Source organism: Marmota marmota, unplaced genomic scaffold, assembly GCF_001458135.2.
Source record: "Marmota marmota marmota unplaced genomic scaffold, marMar, whole genome shotgun sequence".
Lineage (NCBI taxonomy): Eukaryota > Metazoa > Chordata > Mammalia > Rodentia > Sciuridae > Marmota > Marmota marmota.
The window spans coordinates 5,401-21,360 of record NW_026000052.1 but is presented as its reverse complement, the minus strand read 5'-3'; the positions used below and the strand labels follow the sequence as shown (position 1 = coordinate 21,360).

The 15,960-nt window shown below is 41.4% G+C and overlaps 2 long non-coding RNA genes across 2 annotated transcripts in view; one reads left to right on the top strand and one right to left on the bottom strand.

Annotated features, from left to right (window-relative positions):
• Positions 1 to 7,159: 7,159 nt before the first annotated feature.
• LOC125619708 overlaps positions 7,160 to 15,960 on the bottom strand; it is a 13,369-nt gene continuing 4,568 nt past the window's right edge. Inside the window, exons 2-5 of the long non-coding RNA XR_007351231.1 lie at positions 13,898 to 13,906; positions 12,347 to 12,352; positions 7,277 to 7,282; positions 7,160 to 7,169 (exon numbers count right to left, since the gene is read on the bottom strand). This is a non-coding gene — a long non-coding RNA (uncharacterized LOC125619708). The remainder of the gene's footprint in view (positions 7,170 to 7,276; positions 7,283 to 12,346; positions 12,353 to 13,897; positions 13,907 to 15,960) is intronic.
• Positions 10,321 to 15,960, top strand: part of LOC125619707 — a 10,500-nt gene continuing 4,860 nt past the window's right edge. Inside the window, exon 1 of the long non-coding RNA XR_007351230.1 lies at positions 10,321 to 10,358. This is a non-coding gene — a long non-coding RNA (uncharacterized LOC125619707). The remainder of the gene's footprint in view (positions 10,359 to 15,960) is intronic.

Sequence of the window (15,960 nt, the reverse complement as noted above, 5' to 3'; positions counted from 1 at the left end):
TTTTTTTTAATTAACAAATATTTATTGCACATGTTAATGGAATCGAGCATAATATTTCCAAATGCATGGTACACAGTGATCATATCTAATTATCTATCTTCTACTTTCATTCCTTGTCCTGCCCCAGCACCCTTTCTACTCTCAAGAAATTACTATTGAGCTTCCATATTACTTTTAAAAAATCAATTCCAGGGTGTAGGTGGCAAATACAGTAATAGAAAAAAAGATTTTTGCAGCTACAAACAAGCACTTGCTGGAATGAACTTCTCCCCACATCTCAGAGACCATAAATGTTAACACCTGGCTGAGTCCCCTTTATCTCATTGTACACAATCAGAAAAACAATCTCTAGCTACTGCTTTTACTATGCTGACCTTAATTTTTCCATAAATCATCCAATTGGCTTCAATTCTCACCACATGAGAACAGGGGTTCCACTGAGATCATCAGAAACCACTAGGGCACCAAATCTCAAGGTCCCTCCTTTGTCACCCTATAGTTCACATTTTAGTGGTTTTCAGAACAAGAAGTTCTACCTTTCTTTTTAAAATCATCTCTTCCAGAAATCCATGTCATTATATTTTCCTGGTTTTCTTTTCTTTTTTTAAAGAAAGAGTGAGAGAGAGAGAGAGAGTTAATTTTTTAATACTTATTTTTTAGTTTTCAGCGGACACAACATCTTTGTTTGTATGTGGTGCTGAGGATCGAACCAGGGCCGCATGCATGCCAGGCGAGCGGGCTACCTCTTGAGCCACATACCCAGCCCATTTCCCTGGTTTTCTATCTCCTTAACTGGATGCCCTCACTCTCCGTCTCCTTCATAGACTTCTCTTTTCCATTGCTAAATATAGGTGTGTCCCCAACTCAGAGAAATGCTCCTTGTACTTCTGTATCTTCACCTACACCCAGGATTATGCTAAGTCTCATGGCAGAATTTTCCACATTCCCCTGCCTCCAAATATCCATTTTCTTCCCACTCCTCTCCTCTCACCTTCAGACATGTTCATGTGGATATCTAAGAGAAATCACAAACATCAACGCAAAAGCCTTCCTCAAGACTAGCCTCATGCGGTCTTTCTGCCCCATACAGGATTGGGTATCAGCAAGTACCCTAGAGTGCTCACGTCAAAAATTCATCAATTGTCCTTGGTGTTTTCACCATTACACTCACCTCAATCCATCCCCAAAACCAGCTTATCCTAAAGACAATATTATAAATATATATGTGTGTGTGAGAGAGAGACAGAGAGATACATATATTCAAAATATATAAGTATACAATTATATGTATATTAAATATCTATAAAATATATAAATTTAAATACATAAATCAGGTTAAACCACTTTATTCCTGTTACCAAGTCATGCCATCATGTTATATAATACATATTCTATTGATAATCATATCCACGGGGACAGTTCTGCTAAATGGCCACAAATCCTCGTCATACCAAGAGACTTAAAAGCTGCTTTTGCCAAAAAGCACAGATTATTCACTGATGCCTACAGATGCCCAATGGACAACCACAAGTGAGATAACACTTGACATCTCTGAGATATATTTATTCTATTTATTGGCTTATAATAATCACAGAATAGAAAAGAGAAAGAAATGCCTGCAATATTAGTAAGGACTCCTGAAACATCCCAGGCACAACAGGAGTAGGAAGAAGCCATGACTGCATTGAAACCCTTACCCCACTTCTGAATAAAATTTTGAAAAATAAATATACATATATGTATATAAATATGTATGTTCATACACACACACACACACACACACACACACACTGGATGGTGAGTGTAACTCCCTTTCACAGCTGGATGATTAATTTCATACATACAATTAATGAAGATTTGTATGAAAAAAATTAAAAAGCTGCTTGTAAAACAAGTACTGAAGGGCTTTCTAAAATTTTAAGTAAACAAGTCAGTCAATAAGTAGGCAGATACTCTGTTGGACGCTAGAAAAAAGTCAAAAGTATAGTTCTGGCGCCATCTGGTGTCTAATAAGGAGTTAGCACATCTAACAATGGAAAGTACCCGTAAGTATAAGTAGGGATGAGACAAGAATTCTTGAAACCTCAATAAGGGGTGGGGAGATGCACGTGGAGAAGCAAGAAAGGGAGGGCTTCTTAAGGAGGTCTTTATCTCACAGTAGAAAAGGGTTGGAGCAGGTAAATGACATGGCGAGGGGTGTTTTAGAATAATTGAGAAGGTAAAACATTCATGGATGGTAACCTTAGATCAGATGCATAAAAGGGGTCAGTACTCCAGGTCTCTTTAGTGCTTGAATTCTTGGGTCAGACTTCGGGAATAGTAGCCCTCACAAGTATAGGAGTACAGGTTCTTTGCTGTTTTGTTCATGTCTGCATCCTCTTTGTCTAGAACAAAGTCTGGCATAGATAGTTTTATTTTAAAATTCAAGGTGTTATGTTTCTATATATAAAACTAAATGAGGGCTGTGGTTATGCCTAGAGGTAGATGTTCACCTATTATGTATGAGGCACTGGGTTTGAGCCTCACCACCACATAAAAATAAAATAAATGTTTAAAAGAAAAAATCCTAAATGATAACACTGTCAAAAATAGATCCCCTGCCCCATCCATGCCAAACTTCCTTTTAGAGAATCACGAAGCTGGGGCTTGGCCTTACACCAGACCAGTTGGGTGCCAGACCAGTTGGGTGCATGAGCTGATTGCAATATGCTCTCACATCCTCTTCCAGTCTTCCCACCCACTGTAGCCAGTCCTTTCTCTCCCCATGCAATTCAAGACTCAGTGAGCTGGACAGAGTCTGGGTTTCTCCAGTTTCTCCAACCTGAGCTCCCCTGAGGAACTGCCCCTAGTCTCTGACATTCCACAGCTTGCCAGACTCAGACTGGCCCACACAAACCTAGCTGCAATCTGATGAAACTGTGTTTCAGCTTCCCCAGCCTTTACTGCAGTACCAAGATTTCAATGCCATTTCATTTTGCATAAAGACCACAAGACATGCACTTACACTAAGGAGTGACCCTGCAAAGAGGTATCAAGATGGTGGCCACTAGCACACCCAGCACAAAGACCACAGGTGCAACCAGAGCCACAAGTACCCTGCCAACATATCTCCAGGCCCTGGCCAGTGTCTCCAGACTGAGGTGGCCATGCCTCAAGATGGTGGCAGTATTGGCAGTGAACCTACAGTCTCCAGTGGGTATTCCAAGATTGCTGTGGTCATGTGTAAACAGATCTATGAGTACTGTGACAATAGACTTGCAGACATCAGAGGGCAGTGATCCATGATCCACCTGCAGTCTGCAAGCAGTCTCCAGACTAACATGTGGTGATCCATCAATGGGGGGCAAGTGGCAGGTGATGGGCAGGCAATAGGCAGGTAAATGGGCCTTGACAGCTTTTCCATGTGACCGTTCTGCTTCATTTCTTCTGCCCTGTCTTAATCAAGGCTGCCAGAGCCCTTTACCAGGACCTCTGCAAAAGCTTCCCAAGTATTGTTTCCGCCTTGACCCTTGCTATCCATTATCCACAGAGAAGCCAGTTTTCCTTAAACAAAATCAGATCATGACAGTCTCCTGGTTTAAAACCTTCTACTGCATCTGAAAAAATCCAAACCTGTGTCTAAAGGCAAAGCCCCAGGTGACCTGGGCCTGCTTCTCTCAACTACAGTCACCCTCCTCACAGCACTGAGCCACTGTGGCTTTCTTTCAGGCCTTGGAACTCATCCGACTCCTGCCCACCTTAGCTCCTCTGCAAATGCTGTGCCCAGTGTCTAGCCCCATTGTGTGTGTGTGTGTGTGTGTGTGTGTGTGTGTCACTGGGTCTTTCTTCAAATTTTGGTTTAAATGTTTTATCTTTGGACAAGTTTTCTCTGATCATTTGATCATGTTTATGTGTTTATGCTTTGCTCATTTTTGTCATTTTACCTTTATCAGGCTGTAAATTTAGTAACAGGGACCACTGGAATGTGACACAAATGAGGCTTCTAATAAGTACTTGTTGAAGGAAGGTGTGCCTTTTCTGTATTCCACAGAACACAGGCCATAAAAGTACAAATAAAATGACTCAGTAAAGTCTATGATAATGGTCAGCAAAAGATAAGAAGAAAGAAAAAGAGCTGAGTTAAGGCCACAAATGGTGTTAAAATGCCATGCAGTGTATACTCTTCTATATTAAATGTTCAGAGTGAAAAAAATAATAATAATGACACAGAAAGATTCATGGTTCCTGGAGCCACAGAAGAAGTAAGAATGAGAATGGCTACAATTGAGTAAAAGATTGTCTTTTGGGGTAGAAAAAAGTTTGTGATAGACTGTGGTGATAGGTGCACAACAGTGTGGTTGTGCTAATGCCTAGAACCAGAACTGGGTACTTCACAAATCAATTTCATTGTGGGTAGAGTACATCTCAATAAAGATATTATTTTTTAAAAGGGGTACATGAGATGAACTGCTGTGAAGCTGCTATATCACACTAACAAAACCGCAGCCCTCAAGAGTCAGGCCATATTATTGATCGTTTTATCTGCAGAGCCTAGCACACAGCGGGGACTTACTGCCTGAGTGATGACTGGATACTAGAGACTGTCATTTGGAGATGAATACTCTAACCACCAGATCTAGCTAAGCTTTGTTCAGCTCTGATTTCAGTAAAGAGTGAGCCCTCATGAGAGATGATTTCACATTAACCAGATGTGAAATTTAGTAGTCCACAAAAGACTCCCACATCTATGCCAGTATTTGATGATCATGCACACACATAAAAGACCTATATCGTGGGAAGTCCAGCTTTCGATCACTGAACTTCACAGAGGTATAAAAGAAACTTCCTAGAATTGAGCGGTCTCCCATGACACCTGACTGAACATGGCACCACAATTTCAGAGGCTGGGTAAAGTACCTTCTTCCACATGTTCACCCTCATGGGCAAGTGGAGATGAACTCCATCCCAGGAATACATAAAAATGATCAGAAAGGTACCATTTGAACACTGAAGTTCATCCTGAGCTCCACCTCTCACATATTCTTTGGCCTTAAATAACCTAGTTACTTTCTTTTCCCATCTAGTTATCCACAGAATCTGAGTGATAAGACTTCTGCTGTTTTTATTCAAAGTATGCATTGAAGACTGAGAAGTCCTGCCGACAGGTAAGTAAAGCATTTGCCTCCACATCATTTCTATGGGATGCATGTCTCCTACCCCAGCTTCCAGAATATTAAACTCTTGTCATCACAGTTAAAAGTTACATTGCCAACTCAAATGGAACCAAGTCTTTCTAAGGGTCCACCCTTCTAGGGCTGTTCAGTTTGCACAAAAAGAGTTCCTGGCCTGCCACACACCACCAGTAGCATCATGGCTTCAGCTACCTGCAGTCTCTAAGAGAAGATACTAGAGACCTCCGTCACTCCAGCTGCATTCAGCAGTGATGCAGGCTCAAACATAACCATCCACCTACTGCCAGCTGTGCTCATGACGTGGTCCAACACTGTCTGTGAGGCAGCCCTTCTCATGCCTCCTGACAATGGGAAAGAAAAGATGAAGTTCTCATAATAATCTTGTTTGCTGCAGCTTTCATTATGCACAGTGGGGTTCTGGGTAAGTCACAGGACAGGCAACTGAGTTAACAGGCTGGATTCTATCGGTTGAACCAACATAACACTTTCCATCTTTTACTTACCCACTCTCAGGAACACTGTTTTGCATCAGAATAACATTAGCTCAGACAAAAGAATTCTATGACTTATCCTCCTGAATATGGTCAGAAGAGAAGCAACCAAAAGGACTTTCTGGGCTTTGGAAATCACCACTTGGAAAAGCACCAGCAGCATTTTACAGAAGCTGAGGCCACTGGGGAAGAGGGGATGTGCCTGGGCTGAAGCATATCCTTTACTCACCCAGTCTGCTGTGAGTCACAGAGCACATCTGCACAGCCCTGCAGAGAGAACCATCTGCAACGGCCTCAAGGCTACATGCCCAGACATTAGTTGTGCTTGACTGTTTGTTTGTTTGGGGGGGAGCATACAGCACAGTCTTCACTAATTTGAACACATGTGGGCAGATTACTTACTTGCTTGGCATCTAGTGCTGAATCTCACTACTCTAGCTCCATCAATCAGTCTCCCAGCTCCATAAATGAAGCTGGGGTACCCTTGGACAAATACCTCTTTGGTGACATTCCAAGCTGCTAGACGATGGAATCACAGGCTCACAGAGGCAGTTACAGGAGGCATTCAGAGCATCTATTGTACCCAGATAAAGCTCTCACCAAAGCCATGAGCCAGCATGAGCCAACCAATCTGCCCTGTCTCTGCCCTAGTCCCAGCTGCCTTAATCCCAGGAGATCAGGCCGTTCTTGTGTTTCTACTTAGTGCTGTTCCTTCCAAGGCTCCAACTGCTACCCCCCCACCCCATTTGCCTATAGCCCCTGATCTCCACTTCCCACTGATTATCAACCTCACTCTGACACTTGCCCAGTACCTTAATCCTCCCACTCCACTGACCTTTTCCTCCATACTTATCTCAGCCCCTTATTCTCATGGTCACTCACTAAAATTTGTCAATCCATCTCAGCTTCCATTCTTAAGTCTAGACTTCCAATACCCTACAAGTTAGTCCAGTTTACCTGGAAAGCACAGCCTTGGCAACAGCCTGCACAGCAACCGTTTACTGCAGAGATCAAATAACAGCAGGAGCAAGGGGGGCACAACCCAAAGGAAAACCTCAGGGAGAGGCATGGAGCTTGACTGTATTTGCTGACACGCGTTTATTCAACTGTTCTAGTTCTTTAAGGGTCAAAATTTACCTCATAAAAACATTCAACTCTACCATGTTCCTGGATTCTATCACCTGAGCTCTTTGAATGGGAGGAGAGGCCCAATGTCTGGGGTTGGCTGAGTGGTCTAAGTGAGAACACGAAGCCTAGGCCTACACCCACTTACTTCCTGTTTTTTGTTCACTCTAACAATTCATCCGATTCACAGGTGCTCACTAACTGTATGGTATTTGTCTACTTGTCATTCCATCCCTTTGTAAAACTCAGAAAACATGGACATCTATAACCCCCTTGCAAACACCTTTAACATTCTCGTTTCTGAACTTCTTTAGCTGACTTCTGCACAACTGCATCAGAAACTCTCAACTTTACTGGAAAAATCCATCTCCACACACTGTGACTCTGCACCTTCACTCACCGTTTCCCACAAACAGTGGGTTCCCTGGTTTGCTACAGACGCGGGATGATTATTATCACTTTCACTTCTCTTCTAGTGGTCCATTTCACCTGGAACTCAAAAGCTCTTTGCAGTATTCAGAGATAGTTCAAGTCCACAAAAAAGCCATTGATTTCTCATAAGTAATCTATCAAAAAAAACATGCATCCATAACTGTTTTTTTGGTTTCTGACCTATTAGAGTGAATGCTGTCCCTGACTTTATTAAGTGCCTCAAAGCATAACCACATACATTTATGAGATTCTACCTTTCATAGCTGTCAGGCCCTGGTCCTCATCTGGGAATGGCCTAGTACCTCACCCACATCCCCTTCAATAGGGGTTTGCTCCTCTCATGTATTCACACTCTCTTGAGCATCTTCCCAACCTCACTCTCCATCAGATAATTTCCACTGGCATACAAAAATTATCTGATATTTCTCACCTTAAGGTAAAATCACTACCCTTACTTTCCTGTACCCACTATGGACTCTACACCATACTCTGCAGCCACTCACAAGAGCACCAGTTACCTTAATTTGCTATCTTTACCTTTAATATACATACACTTAACTTAGTAAGCCTTTCCTAACTACAGAAATTAAATGAAGACCAACATTTCTAACACCCGATTATCTTCTAATTTCAGTATATTTTATCAATTTATCAACATAGATTTTCAGTAACCTGCTTAAAAATATAAATTTTCAGTCTTATATGAAAATATTTTCACCTTCTCTCTACTTTTGAATGCTGGTTTAGCAGGACAAAATTCTATCCTGACAGTTACATCCCCTGGCTTTTTGAAGGTATTATTACATTATCTTCTTCATTATTACTTTCTGATATGAGGTATGAGGATAGGAAGCACAGTCAAATGATTAAAACATTAAGCATAGTCAAATGATTAAGACATTATTGGCCTATGTCACATATTATTACATAACCTGTGCAATTCTAAATCATGTGCAACGTGAAGAATGAGAAATTATATTCCATTTATGTGTGATATGCCAAAATGCTTTCTACTGTCATGTATAAATAATTTGAAAAAAATAAAGATTCATTTTTCTAAACTTTCATGAAAGCCTGTTTTAAAATTCCATTTCTGAATTCGTAAGTTAGTTAATAAATAATAGAAGTTGGAAAAAAGTAGGTTTTCTGTTTTGGTGTTCCATGTTATAGATCTAAACTATGATTGACTTCACTCAAAATTCATTTTATACGTATCAATTATAATGTTCTTAATCTTCAGTTTTATTTCCAACCTTAACAGTAGTAAATAGTTTTATTTTAGGAAGTTGGTTTTTCTCAAATATCATTTGAATGTACACTGATACTTTTGTAATCCTGATGGAATTCTTCAGATCTTCAGCGAGCTGCAAGTTCATGATTCACATTTATTTACAGGACATTTGCCTATGGATCCCTGTCAGGGTCTTAATGAGTAATCAAAATGGAGAGCATTCAATCTGTGAATGTCAAAAGCCCAGTATAAATTTTTTCTGCTATAGATGTTTAGTGAAATTTGCAAAAGATCAGCTTCATGGGACCTCCACTCTTTCTTTTTTTTTAAGAGAAAGTGAGAGAGAGAGAGAGAGAGAGAGAGAGATAGAATTTTAATATTTATTTATTTTTTTTTTAATATTTGGTGGACACAACATCTTTGTTTGTATGTGGTGCTGAGGATCGAACCCAGGCCACACGCATGCCAGGCGAGCGTGCTACCGCTTGAGCCACATCCCCAGCCCCACTCTTTCTTAATTTACAGAAACTTACTTAGAGAAAGCATTTGCCTGCCCTAAAAGTAAGTGAGGAAGGAGAGAGAGATGAAGGGAGAAAATAATGTCTATATGTGATCATAATTTAGCAAACCTTAATAGGGTTAGATTTTCTTTCAAAAATATATTAAATTCTTTCCCAATGTCTTTTAAACCACTTTTGTTTTAGCCAAACATTTCAAAATTGCTTTTCCCAGTTGAGAAAAATTGAAATGAGCTATTGCTAAGGCAGCCAAAAGAATCCATTATATTTGGGACCATCCACTATAAGCTTGCCCAGGCAAATTAGAAAGGAGGGTATAAGAGTTTCTCAGAAGCTAATCTCTGTATCCATCAACCATTTTCCTTGAGATCTTCAGGAAAATGCAATTAATCACCTCAGATAGCCCTGCAGTGTTGTAAGCACAGAAAAAAAAATTCTTTTATCTTATGGTTTGATACTGCTCCCAACGTAAGCTCTATGACCTGCATAGCCTTTGTGGCTGGAGTAGCCTAAATTACCTAGCAGTCGTTATAACCTCTTTTAGGCAGTATTACATCCATAGCCTCTATCAGCTGTGTAATTTATATAATCTGTATATTCTCTAAAAGCTGTGCAGCCTTTTTAAACTGCATAGAGTTTATAATTGGAGTATTCGATATTACCTGCCTAATCTCCTTGTCCTTATAATTCTAAATTACCTTGGTAGCTCCTATCACCTGAGAAGCCTCTATGCTCTCTGTAGTTTCTGTGTCCTCAGCATTTTCTGTGTCATGATTAACCCTAAAACCTGAGTAAACTTCATGACCTGCAATTCTCTATGATCTGTGGAGTCTCTACTATCTGAATAGCTTCTGTGGCCACAATGACTATGTTGCGAAAAGATTCTTTAATACATGACTGTTCTAAAATACCTCTGTAGCCTTTCAGAACTTTCTCCTCATCATGGCACCAGTAGCCTCTAAAACTACATCACCTCTATGACCTACATGTATTCTATGACCTGAGTAGCCTAAGTGATCATAATAGCCCCTATAACTACTTAGTGTCTATGACTTGCTAAGACAATATGTCATTAGTATTTTCTACAGACTACATAGCCTGTATTGACTAAGCAGATTTTTTTTTTGTCCTGAATATCCTTTATGGCTTGTTTGGTCTCTGTGTCCTGTGACATGTATAGCACTTGTGACCTAAAAAGTCTTTATTTATTTTACTCCTATTTTTTTTTATTGCTGTCATGGGTTACAGTGATGGTGGACTCTAATCCCACATGGATTTTGTGGCAGGTGGTGTCAGAAGGCAATTGTTTCTTGCCATCCATATATACCTTAGCGGATGAGTGCCCTCTAGTGGAGATCACAATGGTACTGATGGGCAGAGTGGATGTGCTGTCCTGGTGAGGAAAGGAGGTCATGACACATGTGGCTGTCCTTGACATGGTGCCCATGCACATTGACTTGCATTAGGTTCTTTGTAGACCCCAGATAATGACCAGCAACCATGTTACAAATGGTAGAGAAGTGGTGAATATCAGTAGATGTAACAGAGGCCAAAGGTGGTAGACCTATTCAGTGAACTTTAATATCTTTCTTCAAACTAGGAATCTAGGAGGAAGCATGAATTAGTCATGGATTAGAGTGAGTGACATGGATACTCCTCTGGTGATGTAGTTCTATATCACAAGCGAGAACTGGTAATTATGGGTTCCTCCAAAGAAAATTCATAAAAATCAAAAATAAAGATTTTAAAACTAGCCAGGTATGGTGATGAATAGCTATACCAGTGAACTGAAAGCTGAGGATCTCAAATTTGAGACAACTTGGTTGAACAGTCTCAAAAGCTGGGGGAGGGGTTGGGGGGTATATCTTAGTGGCTATGTGCCTCTGTGTTTAATCCCCACAAGTGAAAAATAAATACTAAGAAAGATTTGAAAACATATACATCAGAAGTATTTTTATGCAAAATTTCACCAAATCTTTATCTCAGTTCACTAGTAGAAGAGGTGGGACAGAGTAGTCTGGATTCAGGCTCTCACCTTTTGTCATGCTACCATGCAAGGCAGCTGGGGAATTTGACACTGACAAAAGTGGGGTTGGGAGCAGGAAGAATTTTGCTCTCATTTCTGTGCAGCAGCTTCAGCGCAAGTACAATTTCTACTCTAATCCAAATGAGCATGTATTCCCTGCTGCCTCCCTAAGGTCTGTCTGAGGTCAAAGTGACTGGGTGGAAGTCCCTTTGAACTGTGTATAGAGAGGAATAAATTAGGAGGAATGTACCTGTAAAATTCGCTGCTTAAATCTCGATGAAAAAACTTTTTGGGATCACTTCACTAAGCTGGGGGGGGGGGAACACCCAGAGAAAGACCTGAAGTTAAGATGTAGATAGTACTGAAGAGGAGGCTGGTGGACAAATGACATCTGTACAAATTCACTGACTCTTAATGTCTTTCCTGGTGCCCCTCCTCTTACAAGCTAAGCAGTTTCAAGCCATGCTGGCCGCACACTTAGCTATCCAATTTCCACAGAACACTAATTAGGATGGCAGAACCTAGAATACAAAATTTGAGCAAAATATCCAACAGAGAGAGCATAGGTTGAGTATGCATTCCAGCACCTTCCCACAAAACAGCACTGACAGCCACAGCTTGCACACACACACACACACACACACACACACAATAAAATAAATTAAAAAAAAAAAACGTTTTAGTAACTACAGGGGACAGAAAACTAGAAAATGTAGAACCACTCACTGGAAAGAAAACTAGAAAATGTAGAACCACTGCCCTCTGGTGGAAAAAAAGAGACAGTGAAAGCCAGAAGTATATCAAGCACAGAGAAGCTGGTGCACCCATGGGCTGAGACAGGCAGGGCTGGGGAGGACTTACCTGTTTCTGTGAAGGTAAACAAGGAAAAGGAAAAATGAGATGAGAGCAGATAAATGCCAGGGATTTGAGGAGACGACATAGGACACCCAGCTGGTCATTACTACTGTCTACTTAGTTTCCTTTGGCTTTCTACTGATTTTTGCTCAGTGTTAATGTTCTTATGTCCCTTCCCAGAATATGCAACACCAGAGGTTAAAAAGAGACACCAGGCCTGCGTGCTATCTACCTATCTGTTGCTGATGCGTGTGAAGCCCAATTGCCTCTGTATGGTGTGAGGGGTGGAAAGCAAGGCTCAGTACAAGAGCTGGCAACAGTGCATTTGCCTGTTACTGGAAATTTTAATGAAGCAAAAATAAAGGTATTTTCAAATGCCTCAACTACATGCCTTTCTTTCCTACACCTGCAGTCTGTGAAGTTAGCCATGTATCTGAGAAATGAGCACAGGTGGTCCTCATGTCCCAAACTCATGCACCCTCACCCCTGATCTGTACTTCAGACTGGCTATAACTGAATATAAACAGAGAGGGAGCAATAGTTATTTGTTAGTGTATTACAAAATATGGCACCATAATCACAATTTGCACAGAGACCACCATAGCTTTATACAGAAAGTGTTTCTACAACGATCTGCCCAACAATCATTTGGGCAGCCTCAGATGAATTCCACTCATGTTTTTAGCCATGGTGGTCAAGGTTCAGCTTTTAGTTAGCTCTTGTAATTCTCATGCGTTTTGCCTTTAAATTTCTGTCCTTGCCTTAACATCATTGCCTACAGTTACAACACAAGGCATTTTACCACTGCAGTGGTCAGGTACTGTTATTGTTGGGGTTCCTGTTGGGGTTCAAGTCCTGAGCAAGACACACAGAAGTAACAGGCAAAGGACAGAATTATTGAAGGTGAAGGTGAAGGAGGTGGAGTGGAGTGGGTTGACAGAGATTCTCAAAGTCCACAAATCTAGAAAGTCTAGAAAGCAACTTCTTATATACTTAGCTGTAAACCATTTACTTCCCTATAGAGACCTCATTTAAAACCTTAATCCATTTGCTCCCATTGATTATCTTGATTAAGATAGCATCCGAGTTTTTCCCCATTGGTTACTTCAGAAAACTTAATTAGAATATTCTCCAGTTCAAACCCCTTGGTTGTTTTAGAATGCCAAACCTGAGGCAGGAGTTGCCATGGTGATAAGTCTTTAGTGGTGGGAGTTGTCATGGCAATGAGACATAGGAATGTGATGACCCATCTCCCTGTCTAGTTCACAAGTGGCATTTTTTTCTTACCTGACTCTGGCATCTTCTAGTACATGAAATTCTACATAAAAGTACCATCATTGGAAAAGAATGTCATTCCCAAATAATTACAATTAATCTTTGGTAATTTTTTTTTCTTTCTTTTTTTACACTAACATTTTCTATGTTGTGTTCCATCTAGTATTATCTCTTCTCAGTTCTGTGCATGGCTTCTTTCCAGCCCCCTTTTTTAACTTTGGTGTATTCTGAGAAAAGATGTCATGTAAATGGGTTGTGAAGTTGGGGTTCAGGTCCTTGGTTACTGAAGGTGACAGTGAAAGTAGCACTCTGTGAGGTTAAAGTGGAGTGGGCCAAGCAAGAGAGAAGCTCAAGGCTCACATTTCAGTAAAATTAGTCTTACATGCTGAGTATGAAGAAATCACTCCCCTACACAGACCTGATTGAAGAACTTACCCCATTTGTTCCCATTGGTTATGAAGAGCATCCACTATTCCCTCATTGGTTACTTTAGAAAGGCAAAATTGAATTCTGTCTGCTTTATCCTCATTGGTTATATTAGAAAGACAAAACTGAGGCGGGAGTTGCCATGGCGATAAGTCCTTTGGCGGGAGTTGTCATGGTAAATAAGGACGTGATGATTAATCTCCTTGTCTTGTCATCCTGTATCAATGTAGTGGTAACCTGCCTCAGCCATAGTGGAGTACTTGAACTCTAACATCTGCAGGGTAGGAAGCGAAACAAAGCGATTCCATTATTATATTATCCATTTAAAAATGAAATATTCCTCATACCGTGAGCTCCTGCCAAAAAGCCTGGGAAGCGAATCTGGTACACTCCTTCGGGTTTCCTCTATTTTACCAAGATCTTGGGATCAAAAGAGTCAGGAAAAAGGATAGTGGAGGCTTCTGGGCCACCATCCAACTTTTGAGCACCCTGAGATCAATTAGGTTTTATCCGGACTGTGCTGGTATTTCACAAAAGCCTTCTCCCGGCCTCAATTGCCCTTGGCCAAACAGATGCCACCACGCCCTGCCCCGGAGGTCCCAGGATTACCCCACCCATCTCCCAGCAGGCCTGATGGGTGTGCACACGCATGCCCTGGGGCAGCAGCACAGTTCCGTGGAGTCACGGGGGTCAGTGCCAGCGCTGATCAGCATGGCGTCTGGAGGGTAGTGATGGCGCCTTCTGAGCAGCTGCAAGCATTCGGCGTTCACCATGGACACAGCATTTGTGTTGGGCTCCAAGTGAGAGTCCTGCTGTAGGGCAGCTGAACTTGTGCCCAAGAGCTCTTTCTGGACAGGATTGAGAAGGTAAGGTAAAATCCAAGCCAACTTTGTTCTCTGTGACATTTTGCCATTCATTATTCCATACTGGGGTTGAGCTTTGTCACGGTGCCCATACCTTCTGGACAAGCACAACTGTGGGTAAAGGCATGCTAACTCTCTATGTTCCCTGATCCCCATTGAGCCTGAGGAGCGAGAGCTACACCTTCTGAGAGACAGGTCCGCTGGAAAATGTTGTTTAAACGTTTAAACAAGTATTCAAACATTGCTTAGACAGTAATATTCTTACAAGGTGAATTTTGGAAACTTAGGGATGGTGATTACTAAGTCATCATAAATTTGGTCAAGGTCCTTCTGTGCTTCTGCTCTGAAACTCCCCCCACGCCAGATTCCTTTGTCCCCAGGAGCATCCACCTTACCTCTGGGGATCTTCAGAAATCTGGTTACAAACTTCCATCAGACTGTGAAAGTCGCTGTGGCAGGGATAGTTGATAACTGTTTATTCTGTGAAGGAGGCATCTTTGTTCTGAGAGGCAGAGTGATAGGTTCATTTGTCTGAGGTATTTTTTTAAGACCATTTTAAAGACTGGATTTTGATGGAACCAGGGATTTCTTTAAGTTGAGTGACTTTTCAGCTCTTATTGGATGACACTAGCAGCCTACTGCCGATTTGTTTCTTAATTTTTATCTCATGAATTTGAAGAATAGAACCCACAGACAACAAAGGAAGGCAAGAGCGAAAGCAGTAAGATTCATGTAAATGAGTAAAAATGACAGAACACTTAGAATGCTAAATAAAGGGAACCTGATAACCAGTTTACAGGTAGATACACAAGTCTAGTATTGAGGCTGTTGTTTAAAATTTGTGGTCAATAAATTTTGGAAATGTACAAAGGCTATAAGCTTGGCCCACGACCTTTTAATTGGCTTTGGCCTTTTAACAATTGAGTTTGAGTCTTACCGTATTATCCAATGAGTCAAGTCACTCCTCCAATTACCCACCATTATATGAAACAAACTTGTTTGGAAAGATTGTACAAGCTAACCTCCTGGAGATGCCTTTGCATTTGTTAGAAAAATCTTAATTTGGTCCATTATCCTTATTGACTGACTTTATTATATTCTACCTTATTAACTGTGACCAAATAGGAAAAGCAAATTCTTTCTTTTTTTTCCTGTTTTTTCTATTTTGTAGACACATTGTAGATAGATTGTGTATCCACTTCTGAGAAGTGTTTGTTGATGTTTTCAGAGGCTGTTCATCTTCTTCGCCCCTGGCGGGGCGACCCGGCTGGTGGGATGTGTCCGGGTGACTTTCTACGACCCCTGCAGAGCGGATCCCGCTGACGCCGCCCGAGGTTCCGCGTCCCTTCCGCCTGATTTGGTTGACGGTTGTCGAGCTCCACCTGGTGGCCGCTTTTATAGGAGCGTCTGATCATCGGAAGTCGCCAAGGCGTGATATTTGGTGGCGGTGGCCGAGACAGAGTTCCAGGAGTTGGGCGGCGCCAGTGGAACTGTCTCGGTCGCGCTGGGCTGGGCCGTTGTGGCCCGTTGGCGGTATATTGGACCGG